At 41.9% G+C, this 18,077-nt stretch overlaps 1 protein-coding gene across 1 annotated transcript in view; it reads right to left on the reverse strand.

The window, feature by feature from the left end:
- LOC117611662 (uncharacterized) overlaps nucleotides 1-18,077 on the reverse strand; it is a 38,614-nt gene that overhangs the window by 12,079 nt on the left and 8,458 nt on the right. The window lies entirely within an intron of this gene.

The following is an 18,077-nucleotide window of genomic DNA, read 5'->3' on the forward strand; positions in this document are numbered from 1 at the left end:
AGAATGTATTGAATTATATATTAAATCTGTTCTGTTGGCTATCGGTGACCCCTCAACATGCAACCTGTTAACATATGTTCCGAATGATTTTAAATGAAAGGTATTGTTAACTCACGCGAGTCTTGGGTATGTTTCAACGGAACTTCAGGGATCGTTTTCTTCCAATTATGTATTCGTGCAACACTCCTATAAACCACACTCGCATGCTGCATGCAAGGTTTAGCGAAAGTATGCAGAATTCAAGAAACACTTAGAAAGTTCTTCATTCGATGCTTGGTGTAGGTACCTCCTAACTTGCGCGGCTCTTTAAGGATGATTTTCAGGAAGAAACACGCTCCTAACCGTACATTCCTAACATTGCATTCGAACTGTATTTTGTACTTGCAAATGCTCATTTAACCTCCGCCATAAACATTTCGTTAATTTAAATGAATAATATTCCACAGGTATTAGGGATTACAAAGTCTAAGTACCTTTGCGTATCATAGAAAGTCTGGCATTGTTTGATGACACTAGAGTACCGCAAATTACTACCTATCCTACGGCAATTTAAAGTTTAAACTCTGACGAAAATGGACACGCAAACCTTTCATTAATGCTCTTAATACAAAATGGCTGGTTCTTGGTTACAGTAAACAATACCTCAACGCGAAAGATATCAACGTGGGTAATTTCAAATGGACTTCTTTCTAAAGAGAAATTCTAAAAATGTGTATTTTAAGATACAACACGCCCAGTTGAAGTTATTATCTATCATTCCCATGGGCGAGAAGAATCTGACCGAAACATTTATAAAATCTTCCGCGTTTCTCACCCTTACAGTAAATCTTTCTCGCGTATCTGAGATTTCTCTCAACCGAATGCACGAGAATATCATTCCACGAATAGCAGGGACATTTCGAATCCACCCGAAAGATATACGAAATATTCTTTTTTTCAAACGTACGAGAAATCTTATAAATGTAACACAGAAAGAGATCATTTTTCAAAGAGGAACTATGATTCATTGTAATTCCTTATTTAATGTTCAATAAAACGTACGATTTCGAGCGTCGCTGGTGTCTGTACATCAATTAAGGATCCCTAAACAATTTCAAGCCGAAGCTGCGATAGCATCGATGCAGCAATTTACAAAATTTACGTTGTTCGTGCTGTTACATCGCGGCAAACTGCAAGCGTAACGAAACTGGCCAACCTCCTCACGCTTGGTGTTGCATGCCTAATCAGACAAGGACCGTAGACGGTGCTTTATGCGTTCTTCTATCCGCAGATTTTCGTTTAATAAGCCCATCTGTATGCAGAAGTATATTATCTTACCCGGTGCTAGGCGCCACGTGGACGTCTGCATTGTGACGCTGCTTTTTCTCCACGCTTATTGCGCGTCGTTTAGCTGGGGTTAACGTGTCCACTGCACCGGTGGTTGGTGCTTCAAATTTTTTGAAACCAAATTGTTAGAAAAGATGAAAAATAACGTAAACAAGTTCCGTTGAAACATACCTAAGATTCACGTGAGTTAACAATTCTTTTAATTTAAAATCATTCGGAACATATGTTAACAGGTTCCAGGTTGGGGGATATAATTCAATATATAAGTATATGTTAAACAGGTATCAAATTGAAAGCTTGAAAATCAATAGATTGTATGTAATACTCAGATCCCATAAAGTAAAACTTTGTATTGGAACTGACTTGGATTCGTGAGTACCTAGATATTAAACTTGATCCCATCCCTAATCCTCTTATCACAGATTACTCGCGGTATATTTTTCGTATCCTTTATACCTGACGGAATAATGCAGTCTGCATTATCTACGCCAGGGTGGCACAAGGGTGAAGCAGAGAAAGAAGTCATCATTTTTATCCGCCTTTCAGCGTGACAGGGTAGCTTAATTTGAAAAATGAAACGGCGATAGGCTGAGTAATTGCAATTACAACATATGCCTTACTATATTTTCGTACGCCTTAGAAAAAATGAGAAACGAGAAAATTGTTTTCGTTAGCTGTGCCAATTTTTAGAGGAACCACGGGGACATCGGTGGCACGTTATTAAAAAAAAAAGAAAAAACAAAAAAAGAGGGCGCAATTAAAAGACGATTACGAAATTTCGCGGATTGAGCCTACGTGTTATTTGGGAGCAGGCGAAATCTGACAAGTGTGCGGCGAATTTTAATCGGTGCCGTGAAGAGGGCCACCACAAGCCGAAATTGGCTTTCGTATTCCGCGCCAGGCTTAATCGATAAATTATCGAGAGATTCATGAAACTCCGGCCGGTTTTTCAATTCACGGAATTCGCCGATTGCCGTGACGACTGCGCCGATAGAATGCATAAAAATCGCATTCGCGGTGCACGGTTCTCGGTGCACATTTGTCTGAGTTAAACGCATGCACACATACACATACACAAAATATTGGGAATTTCGACGGAAGAATCGAGAGAATTGTTCGTTATATGGCAAATAAACTGCTCACGAACGATGATGATTCGAAAAATGATTGACATTATGACAATATGCAAAACAGAGTGATTCTAAAGGGAAAAAATTGTTTCATTGTCTCGGTGCAACGAGTCGATCACCTGTGACCACCGGTTTCGATGCTCACACGAAACAATAGTCTCCTGTCAGTCACTTCGCTGACAATCGACGCGTTAACAGTCAATTATTCTTGGCACGTGTTACGGCTTCCACCGATTCCATATGTTTCCCTCTCCCTCTTTTTTTCCACCCCTATCCACCCTTCGACAAACATTCAACAGCGACGTCGTGCAACGATGAAATTGCATTTTGATTCGTACACTCTCTTCTGTCGACTGCTGGATGCGGGACGTTAATTAAAATAGCTGATAGGTACTATCAGCAGTCTTTGACTTCCGGTGCCGATATACTCGGTAATCGTGTTTCTTTTAAACAGAGTGTTTCCGAATGAAGTGCCTTATCAGGCAAGCGAACATAATAAAAAGTATAGCGAAACAAACAACTTGTTATCATTCTCTTTAAAATTGATTAAAATACGTTGTACTTGTTTTTCATTGATCAAAAAATTAACTCAATTAACTGGGAAAATGGGGAATTGCTTTTGAAAACACTCTGTACGTATAATATCTGCAACGAATCACAAATAAACAAGCTGTCAAATAAATGCTGGTACCTGTCTCTCGTATTTACACGGACAAATGATGGGCCAACGAATTTGACTGAACGATCGAATATTAAACTGCTTCACGCGTAATTAGCTCGTTGATTAATGAAGGCGAAAATTAAATAGTGAAATGACACACCGCTTGCCCGGCTTTCTTTAATTATTGCCAGCCATTAATTAAAGGGACCTCCTCCGGTCCGGCACAGGCCAGCTCGCTGGCATTTTATTATTTATTAAGGTTACTCGCTTCGGACAGTGTACTCTGGGTATATTTGCGTTTCCACGATGAAACGCAACGCGGAGGATGCAGTTCTTGGCTGGTGCAATTAATTAGCCTGACTCGATCGATTATTCTGAAACTAGAACTTGGAGTGTATCGAGGAATTCGCCTCGATGCTCGTCCGCTTCCCGTCGACTCTTTGACACACCGTAGAATCCTCGATACGGCGGCGTCGGTTGTTTGTGCGAGCTGCGTCGAGACGCCCATTGATACCACCGTCGAACATTTAGGTTAACAAGAGAATTAATGTGTGCCGATTAGCTAACGATACTTTGAATCACTGAACTGCGCTTGATAAGGATACAACTGTAAATCAGATCTTACCGATCTGTCAGAAAGACGTAATAATCTTGAACGGAAGAAAATTACAGCGAGTAATTGACCGTCTAAAATTTCTATTAAGAAATATGTAATACTGCAATGCAACGTAGCTGATGAAATTACATAAGCAACTAGTTCGTTTACCATTAACAAACAAGCTGTAACTCTACCAACAATCTCCAAGTTAAATATCACAGTCTGTATATAAATATTTGTCTTTCTATCTTGAGAACGACGCGACACAAGGAACAAGACTAATTTGAAGGTGAAAATGACATCCGCGTCCGCGTGCCAGCCATTCGATGGAATGTCTTTATTACATAGCTCGGCCTGGAATATTGCACGTCCAGGAATTTCTTCGTTTTTCGCGATAACGATAGCCCGTGAAATGACGCTTCTCGATAGAGACACTTCACAGCCGGATGTAATTAAAATGCAATATTGATGAAGTTAATACGAGGACGATCAATCAAGAGACGATTAAAAATTCTTATCGTATTTGTGGCTGTATTTACAGGATATGAAGATTATCTTGGTTTACAGGTGCTAATAATTATTAATCTACCTTCTGTATGCCGTTTATTCGTCAGAGAGAGAGAAAAACGAGACGGAACGGTTATCATTTATCGTCCACGTTTTTCCCTCCGATCAAATTGATTACCACATTCTGTAACTAGAATTCGACAATTGGTCGACCATAATTCAATTACCGGCTTCACCCTTTCTCTCCTCCTCCGATTGTCCATCGAATGATCAATCGGAATTTGTCTTATTTCCGTTTCACCCTCTGTTCCACCCTCTCATCGTTCTATTAAAGGTGGTTCGCTCTTTTTCCTATCTTTTTTTCTCATCACGAGAAGCGTTAATCAATTGCTTCTTTTTCCTTTCACAAGTTTCTCGATTCTCTTCCGTGTTTCCAGGTAAAAGTTATTACAACTCTCGTACATGTTCTTGATTTTCTTCGCCATTCAACACACGTGCTGGAAACTTTTCGTTTAAGCAACGATTCACATTCATTTTCTTGTCATCGGTTCCCTCTAGATTTATATTTTCATTCTTCCCTCTCGTCGTGGCAGCAACACGCGTTCACTAATTCAAAATATCTTGGAAGTCAGCGGCATGAGCGCGGGTATGCTCGGAGGAAAGCAAAGCAATGAATATGCAAGAAGAGCGGTGGTAAAACAACGCTAACTTGGCGGTTGTTTTTATTGAAAACAACTTCAAAGACAACGAATATAAACGTTAAGAAAAACGAAAGAACACCGGAGTGTCCCACCATTTAGTGTCGGTTGTTCAATGTACTTGGACTTTGAAAAAAACATCAAAGAAATTCTATGCTGAACGGTTTAAAAATAATATTACACCAGCGCAACGTCAAGTTTCTTTAGCCGAGGTCGAAGGAATCGAATTTTAGGAATGCCAAAGATATTCATATCGAATACCATGAATCGGTGGTCGCTGCTATCGGATCCCACAAGTTCGCGGTCGTAGTTATTGGATCTTGCAGGTGTAGAGGGTTGTTTTCCTTTAAATCCCACCAGTCGTTCGTGTGGGATTCCATAAATCCCCATGAGCTTATAACCGTTCGCATGATACAGTGTTATGCAGGAAAATAGGTAGCTATATACTCTGATAGCGTATTCTACTCTTCCTAAAGATGAAGAAAGATCGTGTAAATGTGAATACGTCTGGAAACGCTTTCTTCTTTGAGGTATAAACATGCCTTGTTTACGTTGAAAGATGAATAGTTGATGATTTTTTTCCTACTAAAAATCAATAACAATATTGTTGAGTAAATTATCTTCATACTGAAAACAATGCGTGTTGTTGGAGAAGAAGAGTGTTCCTTCTTGGGAACAATACATTTCCTGCTCTCTGTTTATATGACTCTTTTTCATCCTTAGAAATAGAATAGACCAGCAAAGTTTTGTCACCCATTCTCCAGTCACCCTTTATAAATTCTAATTTGTGTGTAAGGATGGCCTGTGCAACAGTTACAAGCAGTAGTTCAAAGAAATGAATGGTTCAAAGAGCACCGTCACATTTGCAGGACCATTTTTCGCGAGTCTTTTCAGACGGAAATTGATTTTTCCGGCGCATTCGAATGAATTTTATCGATTTAATAGGAAGAATATTTTCCTTCATCATCTCAGATTTCTTCGTTGTCCTCTTTACGTGTATCTTTTTTACACAGCCTCTCCGATTTCGTAGCAACCGTGTTTTCGGTGACGAGATAATAAATTCCATCGCTTCGTAAAAGTTGTTAACGGCTTAATTAGAAGCGAACCGACCAATTTGCGGTAAGTGATAAGGTCAAGTAAACGCGAGTAGCTCGGTCTAATCGTTTCGTTTTAATCAAACGTGGCTCGGCTCGATACGATCGTGACAAAAATTGACTCGTTAATTCTAATTACCACGTTCCAGCGAACGAAGTGTACGCGAATTTTCTCACCGCAAAATCGATCGGCCGGAGAAGAGTTCATTCGCTCGGAACATTATCCGAAACTTTCTATCCGGCAATTTTCGTCGCTGTCAGCGCTTCATTCTTGCCTCGTTTGCTGACGTTTCACGGATAAAAACGATAGGACAAGCGATCAAGCGGTAAATTTCCGAGTTTACGATGATTATACGATCGATAACGCGTAATGTTTCTAATTACGTGAATTCGTGGAACGTTCATTTCGCGTTGCACTATTAAATCGTCAGAACAGGACGGTAAACATCAGCGTGAGAGCAGCTCGTCATTAGACTTGATTAGTTAAATAACATTGTTAACGTATATGTCGAGCGGTTATGAAACACGAGTGTAGCAGTTTCTAGCCCTGTTAATTTAGAACATGAACCGTGTGCTTCCTAGAATTCTTGTAATCAATCATTCTAATGTTAGATTCCGATGTTTAATAAATATTTTATTAAACTTAATACACGGAATTCTTACATTAGACACTTCAAGTAATTTTCTACTGCCAGCGATTCTCTTTTACGTGACTACACAACTCTACTTCTGACTCTGATTCGTATTCTTATTCTGAAGGAAAAGTGTTCTGGTACTGTTTTTAAAAGATCGTAAGTCTGATTCTGAAAGTGGCGGGAATGAGGATGATGACCAATAGGAATTCTTGGATATTACTGAGGTTCGAAGGGTCAAGTGTATGATTCAGAGGTGAGTAAGGAATTGAAGGGTTGTATGCGTAATTGTAACCGGAACGCGAAGGGTAAAAATATTTGCTTAGTCTATGACGGTATCCAACACTAATGCATCATTTTCGATTGATCGAAGAAATAAAACGTGTATGACCTAAATATATTTTGAGATTGTTCCCGCTAGAAGTACATTTCATCTTTTTGCGGATAAAGAAGATACGAATCGCGAGCTCTTCAGCGGAGAGATTCATTGGTAAACGCGGTGCGATGAAATCGTAGGGCTGATTTTCTGCCACTTAAAATGCGATGAGAAAAAAATGGGGGATCATCATTCCTCGAGTTTACTACTGGAATGTGAGCCCGATAAGGATAAATGAATAAAAACGGGGCTAAAAAATGGCATATCGAGTAGCAGTTCATCCGAATAACTTTCCTCTCTTCTTATAAAAGATTTGCAAAAGTATTTTAACGATTTTCCAACTGTAAAAACAATGGGAAATTGCTTGCGAATGTAAATGTAACATGTTTCCATTTCTTATATCACAAAATCTTATTTCAAAGACTTCTCTTTCATTGCAATTTAGATTGAATCGAACCAGGAAAATTTGTATTATCCATGAAAAAAGAAGGGAAAGAAAAACAACAGCCTATCCCTGCAATTGTATACCAAGAATTTGTATGATATCTCTTGAAATCGAGTAGAAGTTTCTCACAATTTCCTTCATCGCGATTCAATTTCATCTGGAACACAAAAACGCGTAGAGCCTCGCACCAAGTTTACGTTTTTTCCCGGTTCTCGAAAAGAAGAAGAAAAGGTTGTTCGTAAACGAGAGGCAGGCAGGCTACGCGCGGCGAGTTGAAAATCCCTCAAATTCTCTGAAACCACTCACGGTTTATGAAATCAAGAGTGAAGAGGGTGCTTTCCTGCCACGTTCCCGCTCGACTCGGGGCTGTTGCAGCAACACGCCGTCAGATAAATCAAGCGTAGAGATTGCCAGGAAACACGTGGAACGCGCAGCTTTCATTGTCCTACTTGTCACCCTTGTAAATACGTGTATGCTCCGTCATGGCTACGCGTTTAGACCAGGTGGGGGATACCTTTCCTCTCTGTCTCGAATTCCGGCTAATTTATATCCTGTCGCGTTGCTACCTCCGCATTATTCAATGAGAAAGCCAAATAACAATGAAACGAATTCTCTATAGAGGGTGAAAATTCATCAACTGGCTTGAATTGTCACGCGTAGTCACGGAAATCGGTTCGAAGCACTTTTCATATCTTCCCGGCTCGTTCCACACACGATTTAAACTTCGTACGTATCGCGTACATTCACGTTTCTATCGATCGTTCTGACAACCAACGAACGCACGCTTTCGCCTCGTATATCGGTTTTCAAGTGGGTCACTCGTGAACGTGACTTATTTACATGTGCATATCACACCGATCGTTATTTATGTACACGCGATTAAAGATTAATCGGGCAACCGATCGTTTGTTAGCTTAGCTCGTTTAGCGGACGTAGAAAATTAATCGCACCTGGATTTAGTTAGCAAGAAAGATCGGCTGATCGTTTCTTTCCAATAGAATCATTTCTTTCTTCCGTTTCGGAAACACCATTGACTAGGGAAAATTCACTTTTATCGTTGCAACACGCTCACACGATCACCGACGAACACGAAAGAATTTCGTTAACTTACGCGAAACAGTTTTAACGCGACACGAACGTTCGCTTTTGTTCGCTCGCGAAACGATTTTAACGTTTTTCACGATCGAATTTCGCTGTTCGGAGAATTCGCAGATCAGAATCGGCTTGTTCTTGTTTTAACGAGCGCCCGAGTTTCCGGCTGCAGCTCGTCTTAACCGAATGCATCGCATTTTCGGTCGGAAAAGGAACACGGAGGGTCCTGGTGTCGCCGAAGGTCCACCGTCCTTTACGAATTTACCTATTCGATTGAATTTCACGTTTAACCACCTACGATCGGCTATTGTACTCCAGCCGTGACCTAAATTTTTCCTATCCACGAATAGTTTCTGCTCTAGACTGGATTAAATATCTCTGTTCAGCCGGATCCTTCTACCTGTGTCAAATAGGCGAGCATCCTATTTGCAGTTCGATCAATTTCGATACACTTGACAATCATTTCGTGAGAAAGCGAAAAGTCATTATAGACTGACATTTATTTCATTTTGAATCGAAAGGTAGTTGAAAATTTCAACCGAAGTGCTCTCAGAACGCTTCTTATTCGCTCAAGAGATTCCGCTTCTCATCAATTCGCATTTTCACTTAAGGGTCGACGAATTTCCAGCGTTCCAGTTCGAAGGGCCAGGCTCGTCACCGGCGCAGAATAAATTCTAGGAACGGTACGTTCTGAAAAATGACGACTGGAACGAATGGTGACATCCGTGGTGGCCCGGAGGCACCGGGCGAGTGCTCGTCTCTGGTGCATTGTCATTCCAGGCGAATAACGATCCAATAAAAGGTGAACACAAATCGTCAGGAGCGATGCAGAGAATAATGCTGGCACGGGGTAGGACAACGCTTCCTACCCCGGCGATATTCAAAGATTCTTGGACAGGTGTGCGTTCGTACGTTTATCATGCTTAAGCGAGGACGTGTACGAAACGCGCGCGAATCAACTGTTCGCTTTATTTGGACGAATAATAGCGTCGCAGACAATCCAAACATTCAACCGAGGCAGTTCGTTAACGACATAGCGTTGTATGTTTCGTAGGTTGCGGTTAAAGGAAGCTTCCTCCGTGAAAACGCGTTTGTTTAGATGAATTTCAAGCTAAAAATTCAATTTACGACGATCGTAACAGTGGAATGAATTAGGCAGAGACCGCAATTTTTTACCAATTACGAATGCAATTAAGGTATTAATCACGAAGAAGTAGAAAGGGGATGGAAGAAAGAGGGAGAACGATATCGCGGGTGTTCCACAGTTCTGGTATCAGAAGGTGGCACGCGATGGGGTTAATCATCGAATCGGAGAGGGTAGAAAGTTTTTGGAAATGAAAGTTGCTCGTTCGTATAACGAGCAACGAGTTCCTCGCAAGCTCGTAGAGAGTAACGGATGGCACGAGATTTCAGAGGGGGCGGGAAGGGGTTGTTCTTGGCCGATCGATCGCGGCAAACAAGGTTTCCGTCGCAATCATTTTTACACTCACCAGCCTGTAATTACGAGTCATTAGTGGCAAGAGGAAATTTCAGCAGGTGTCGACTGTTCGCAAGGTGCACGACCGTGCACCACCGTTTCCCTGCCTTTTCCTTCGTTTTAATTAAGGCGACTACTCTAAAGCCTTGCTCGCGCTCGTATAATGAGCATTCCGAAATTGATGCGTGACTGTACACAGGCGAAAGCGCAACGGTACAGAAAATTGCATTTTCGAGAGGGCCTTAAATGTCGCCGGTGCAACGTAATTAAATCATACAACCAACGGAATTTTCATTTTCCTCTTCACTTTTCAAACATATTGCACATTGTAGCGAAACAAATTGTTCAAAAGCTTATGATGCAACAAAACAACTGAAATGATATCGTTTCCTTGATTATCGTCCCGACGTTAAATCCTGATAAAAGTTTCTCCACGCTTGTGTAATCGCGTAATCAAGCTCGCCATCGTACTCTTCAGGGGGTTGTATCGTTTGATTTCGTCCTGGTAATCCAGTCGCGTCTTTCGCCAACTTTTCCACTTCCGTTTCCAGACTGTCGCTGTATTTCACTTCGCCTCGCCTCCAAACATACTTTCCAACGATATCGAGAATTTAATCCTCTGCTTCGCGCTCCATCATATCGAACGCGCCCCTTTTTACTCGATCAACAGGCCGTGTACTTCATCTTTGAACATGGACAAACTTTTCCAGGAAGTATCTTTTTTTCTTATACCTCTGATGAATGATCCTTCGGATCCTTACTTCATCCCTCTTCTTTCATATCTTTTTCAATTTATCTTTTGTAAAAAAGAAACGGTTGAACGTCGAGTACACACCTGTTAGGTATTATTTCTGAATTTTCACGTTTATGTACACGATGATTAATTTGACAGAGCGAGTATTTTGAATCTCGATCGTGTTAAAAGGACGAAGGATAAAATCCTCGAAAGCAGAGTACACATACTCTTTGGAGCAAAGAATTAAATAAGGTTCTCTGGATTCGTATTTACTCGAAGAGATACGTTTCAACTTTGCGTTTGATCTGCTTCTTCTTAGCAACGAAAGAAACGTGCTCAATCTCACGGTAACTCGTCAGGAAGAGACGAAAAAAAAAGCCGATGGAAAATCGTGTCTCCACCGTTACCAATTACAATCAGTAGAAACCTCGAACTAGGGTTGCTATGAAACGGATCTTTCTCATGATCGATCCGATCCTCAAAAGAACCCTGTTTACAAGTCCGTCGTTCCTCGGTTTCACCGAATCCTCTGGCTCAGCGATTTCTTCACTTCCTTTTTTCCTACTAGTTTCTAACCAAACATGTTACCATCCAGTTCGTTCTTTCGAAACAAAGCGAAGTAGTTAACAGACATTCAACTTGATTTACTACTATGTTGCTTTACAGCTTTTATCTATTGTTTTCGAAATAAAACGGGTAGATTTTCCATCATCCTTCTTTATTTGTAATAAAAATAACTGTAACAGTGAAGCTTCGCGCAGAATTTCAAAAAACCAGCCACGCTAAATTTCTATGCAGCTTAATAAGCGTTAATGTTGTTGCCACCGAGTTACCCACACATCCCTGAAGAGAGTTTATTAAACGTTAAAAGATTGAAGCCAAGAAAATTCACGGATCTTTCTGAATCCAGCTGCGCGAATTGAAACTCCGGTTAAATAGACGCTTTGCGCTGGTCTAATTGGGCCAAAGAGTTACAGAACGTGTCGACGCGAGGCTCGCTTAGAAATAATTTCAGCGTCCGTTCGCTAAACGTGTCGCCTTCTTTCCGCTCGTTCGTTCTCGCGCACGTACACACACCATCGGTGTGCTCGCGTAATTATTATTCCACCCGGTTGAAAACGTGTACGTTTACCTACCAGGTTGACGTTGCAATTAAACGTACATTATCGCTGTAAACAGGACGACAAGCGTGTCGTACGCGTTCTCGCAATTTATGGATCTCCGAGTTTTTCCTTGCTCCAGACGCGTTTTGTTGCGCGCCGAAGAGGTGACAGAGGATGCTGGTTCACGAAGGGAAATTAGCAAAGGTAGATCCTAATTAGGCGTCTGCGGGGACAGAATATCGTCGGTGTTAAACGGTCGCGTTAAATCGACAGACGAACGAAAGAGTCGCGACACGGGGTGCTTTTAGGGGAAATTATGATGAAACGTGCTGGGTGAATACAAAACCGACGCTCGTTTCGTATCCTAGCGATCGTAAAACTCATGCTACGAGAAATAACGAGTATCGTTTGGCAACCAGCTGCTTCGTAGACCGTGTAAATGATCTTCTATCCTAAAAGCGCTGCCTGCGGATAAAATCGACGATGCAACTGGAAAGACGCGTGTAGCAGTCGGTGGTATCTAAATTTTCCCCGTTGCTTACAACCGCGTGATCGTGTCCCGATCCACTGAGAAAAGAACCGCGATTATTTTTTACCATAACGTGATATTTAATAGAAAGTGGCTAACGTGACCTGAAGAAAGGTTTCTTCGATGAAAAGTAGAAGGGTGGTTCTTTCGCTCGAAACGGGAGCGACGAAGAGGGTGAACCTTTAAAAACAATGAAGGTCATGAAACAAAACTGCGAGGCAACAAAAGGCATCCTCTCTACGCCATTCCGTCTGTTCGCTTTTATTTTCTTCCCATTTAAACGTCGTTCATTCATCTTTAATTACGGAACATTTCGTTTTTCCGTAGAGTACCAGGCTTCTGTAACGCGATCTCGGTACACTTTATCATGCTTCCTTTGTCCTTTAAAGAAAAACCTCTCAGGAGCTTTGTAAGCTCCTGCTAGTTAGAGTATCGTAGAATTTCATAAACATTTTGATAGACCAATTGTAGAAAATTTTCTTTATAAACACGGACGTATTGTTGCGACGGGCTCTTTGGAACCAGGTCGAATAACAAAGGAAACCTGGTGCAACGCATAATTCTCGTTATGTTTTTCTACATATTCATCCTGATTCCCCTTGTTTCATTTCTTTGGATCATCTCAAAGAGCTTACGGGGCGTCAAGTCGCAGTGGCAAGAAGAACCGCGTGTAATAAGAATAATTCGTGAATCCGGAAGAAAAGAAAGAAAGAGCGTCGAAGACAGTGGCTCGGTCTGTGATACGCGTATTTTTGCAAGGTGCAGCTATTGTCGGAAGGGAATGCTCTTTGATCGGTCGGCCTGGTTACGACGGCGTTGATGAAGGACTGATTACGCCGGTGCACACAGTCGTTGGGGTTGTAGGTTGAGGAGATGCGTGCCAGCTAGGGGATGAATGCAACGCGAGAAAGGCAGCGGGGCGGGGGACAGAGAATTACACAAAAGAGCGTTGCGCACACCGAGCGGGAAAACAATGTGAACGAAGCGTGCGTGCTTGGTCCGCCAAATGAAAACCGACCCTACTACGAGAGCACTTTGCGTGCGAGGAATTACCTAGCCAGACAGATCGGGGAGAACTGACTGAGCGGAGAGAAGAAGACGCGAAGGGGATCGAAAAGGGTGGAACGGATTGTATAAAATGAAAATTTAGTCACGAAGAGTGTTTCAAAAAAAATAGTTATTCAGACATTAAGAGAGCAACCGTATCGTTAACAATTACCAAAGGACACGCCTTGAACGTAGTTCGCATAAATCGTTGTTACTCGAAGCATGGAATACGTGTACGAACAAGAAAGGGGAGGGCTGCAGCATTCGTTTCGAACATTTACCGTGGATATATAACGAGGGTTTCGTAGAACAACCTACGAATCGTCCGAACAAATTATCCGAGCGAGATAACGTCGCGCGAAACAATCAGGACAACGTTGAAACTGGTTGCAAGGAACATAGACGTTAACGGCATTGGTACGTTATATCGGGGCGAAGCAGGGTCCTTCTGAATATCCTGCAGGAACACGATCGTACATTCGTGATCAAAATTGAACGTCACGAATGGTATATGAATTTGACGACAAGAGAATTTTCCATCGAGAGTCAGTTTAAAATTCATACTTCCAGTGAATGTAACGTCGCGGTCGAGTAAAGTTATGGACAACTCATTGTTGAACGGTTGGAATTTTAGTCGGTCGTTCGTAAACGTAAAATTTCGTCCGGTCCCGGTGTGACAGTAATGAAAGTTTCACGAGTATAATTAGTGCTCGGAGAAAGGATATGTACGGTTTCAACTTTTAACGACGACTGTACCGTACGGTGTACGATTCTCCACGGACGGGCTGCGCTCGACAGCTGAGCTCTGCTTCAGTCACCGCTCGCTCCATTTCAAACTCTTTTTCACCCCCTTCCCGACCATCCCCTCTGGAAAAGCTCGATGGCATACTCAAACGGATGGATCCAACCCTCTGAGGACGCGTCGACCAACACCCTTTAGGCTTTCTATTCCGAGCCAGCTTCGGTTATCGCATTCGAATCACGCTTATTTTTGACGATTTAAACAAATAGCTTCAATTTGCGCGACGCCAGTCAGAAAATGTAAATTGTATCGCTCGGTGGCTTTCGTTCCCGAGAATTTTCCGCGCTCGTTGAATGCCACCGATTCGAAACGTGTCCGGAGAAATACGTTGCCTGAAGGGGAACGCGAGGAAAAACAGCGAGGAAAATTGCCGTTTGAGGATCTTGCTAATTTGCGGCAGGCGTTCAGAATCGTGGCTTCGTTGAATCGTTCAGAAAACTTGCTCGTCACGTTGCTTTTATCGTTTACAGATACCGTGTTTCGCCATGAAATTGAAATCTTTTATTTCAAAAAATTTCTAATCCTCTTGTAACGTAATTTTTCGTCGCGACGATCTTGAAAATTATCAGGCAACGAGCCAATTGTGTCTGCCATCGCGATGTTAGCTTTTGCCCACTTTAACGTGCAATTCTGTCGCGAAACGTCCCGTTGTAAGCCGCAACTTCCACAAACTTCGTCGATATCTTCTGGCATGAATATCTAAACGTATTAATTAACGAGTCAGTCCGGAAAGTTTCTCCGGCTCGTCGGTATGACACATCTCGAACACGGAAGATAGTATAATGAATGGCATCAGTCGGGCTACCGAAATATCCAGCGTTTTCCTCTCGTTTCAAACTTTGCTTCGGCGCTATTCAAACGTTAAATACCCCGTCAACGCAACGGCGCGTTAATTATACGCGCGCCTTATATTTTGCATTTCGAACGAGTTTCGTTAATAAATAACTTTTTATATAATAAACAGGTCTAGCTTTCAATAGATTTGCCTTGTTCAATACATGTTATAGCCCATTCAACGATTACCGCATGCTTCGATAATCGAATTTTCCGGCAGTATCGTTATCAATAAACGTTTTATCTCCTTGTGTGTACAGAACGGATCAAATCTCTTTGCCATTTTATTCGATTCGCTGTTCGTTTTAACGTCCAATGTGTTTTGATTTCTGAAAATCGATCGGCAACCTTTTCAATTGTTTCATTCGATCAAACAAGCAAAGAGCAGGATGACGCGTATTTTCAGGGAACAATTTTCATACAACGAATAAAGGCAACCATGAAACATTTTAACTATTGTTAAAAAAATGAATTCTCGACCGGAGCGTAATTATTGAAAATGGAGAGATATTAACGAACGCATGGGAGGAGGTGGAAATCCGGTTGGAAACGCTGTTACAGCCGAAACCTAATCACGCGCTACCGGCGAATTACATTGAAGCTTACAGACAACCGTGTTAAATGGAAATTGTAGGCTTCGCCGAGTGGGGGTTGGCGATCGCAATTGGGCCATTGTTTCGATTGCGTACAAGCATTTTGGGTAACTGCGCTCCCGCGAATGTCGCCGCGATATACATCATGAAATACCGATACCAGGCTGGATACGTACGTAGCTGTCGCCGTATCGAAATAGTTTCCCAGCCTGTCGATTACGTTATTTAGATAACAGCCGCGATACACCCCCGATATCGTGCTTCCGTTCAACGAGTTCTCGACGAAAACCGCGCGCGAAACTGACCAGTCAGGTTATCACACGGAATCGATATTTTTACGCCGGTGGACGACGTTTCTGTTCGACGAACGATAAGTTGCAAGTGTTGAACAATTTTTGTACTCTATTATTCCTTCTATACGTGTACCGTCACGATGGTACGATGGTCACGAGGGTTACACGAGGATATCGGTTTCATCGTGAATCACCTTTATCCACCTTTAACACGTGGTTTAGAAAGGGAAATACGTTTCATCTTGGTTCGGTTAGTGGATTGGTCGAGGAGGCTATCTATCAGACCCACATCTCCAACGTGAGGACGTTTGACGTATCAAGATAAAGGACCTCTATCCACGACTGTTCGCGGCTATGCCAAATTGCTTTCTCCATTCCATTTCCTTGCGCAGGAAATGCTGATCCTTCAGTTACAATACTTCGTGTAATCGTTTTCATTATGCAACGTATATTTATCACTATGATTTCATTAAGAGAACTTCGGATTCAGTCCAGACGCACCCTTTGCTTTCTAGTAATTGCGACCTATGTTGATTCGAGCCGATTAATTCGTCCCGTGATTCTCTTCTCCTCCTGCTGATTCGAGCCTTCTGATTAAAAAACGTCCTCCATCTTCCGTAGGTGTTCCAAGATTCATCTTCTTTTGTTGTTGACGTCAGCTGGACGATAACGAGTTCCATGGAAGGAAAATAGCTTCATCGCGTTACCCTGTCCCCATGATTTTCATTCTCGCTCGTTCTACTTAATTTTTCATCGTCGTTGTAGCGAAGCGAACTCAATTCCGACGCTTTTTTCCCCAGCGAAAACACGTTTTCAGCTAACCAACGGCATACGTCGCGTAATTGTGACGAGGGTAAAGGGTAGGAGGAGGTAAACAGGTCGATTGCATATTTAACTTTCATTGATCACACTCAACAGACGATGGTATTTAATGTTGCTATTTCAAATGAATTTCGTTCATTATACGGATTCCACGAAAAATCCTTCAACGAAAGTTGAATAACAGCATTGTATACATATTTTCCAACCGGTAAAGCTCTCGTTCAATCGTTCTTTGAATTTGTATTTTAATTCTACGTATTCATATTTCCAGTCGATCGAAAACGTGAAAGCATAATCTCCTAGACGTAAGATCGTGCATCCAAGTAATTAATCGATCCCCCCGATTAATGTAACATCCGTGACGATTAGCCGTGAACGAGGCACGAGATATCATCGATTTGCATGACGCTCATTAATTCAGTTAGAGGAACGGGTGTGCTTAAATCATTAGGATAGCGACCGCGAAGACCGACAGACCGATTCTCTGGCATCGGTTAGGCTCGTTGACAAATTGTCCATTGTATCAGTGCGGGAATGGGTGCAACGATTGGAACCTGCGTGCTAGCCGGATTTACACGCGAAATTCCAACTAGCACCAGCCCGTGGAAACACAAAAGCACCCTGTTACCGATAGAACATCGCGCCACGGGGGAGCGACAGAGGATACCGGAAATGGATAACGCGATAAGCCTCTGATTGTGATCCAATAGATCGACCTGGATCGTTTCTGGAAATTAATGATACCACAAACTGTCGCCGCCTTCCGAACCCTCTGTTGGCCAATCGGTTTTTATTTTCGACCTCTCCTCTCTTTGTACTTTCAAAGATAAATTAAAAACCAGAGAGAGAACGAAGAGAAAGGAAAGAATTCGCTGGCGCATACGTTACGACCGGGTATTATTACTTCGTGGACCAGATCCGCCCTTATTGTCTTTGTTTATTGAATACCAACTCTTCCAGGGGTGCGAGCTGCTTCCTCCACGTTTAAAAAAAAAAGAAAATGGTAAAACTGGGTTATCATAAATGATGATGCTGTGTTTTATCAAACGGAATACGGAACGCTTTTGTATAAGGTAAAAAAGGACGAGTTATTAAATGAGTTCTTTGATAAATTACATTGCAAGTTCTTTGTACGTGTTGTTGCAGCTTGCCGAATGACATTCATGTTTATCAACGGGCAATTAATATTTTCTTTGAATTTGTTTTATTTACACTATCTTTAACGACAATGCTATTTGAACAGTTAATTATACTGTACTTCGAGCGTACTACCTGCAGCATG

The sequence above is a fragment of the Osmia lignaria genome, chromosome 10, assembly GCF_051020975.1.
Source record: "Osmia lignaria lignaria isolate PbOS001 chromosome 10, iyOsmLign1, whole genome shotgun sequence".
In the NCBI taxonomy this organism is placed as follows: Eukaryota; Metazoa; Arthropoda; class Insecta; order Hymenoptera; family Megachilidae; genus Osmia; species Osmia lignaria.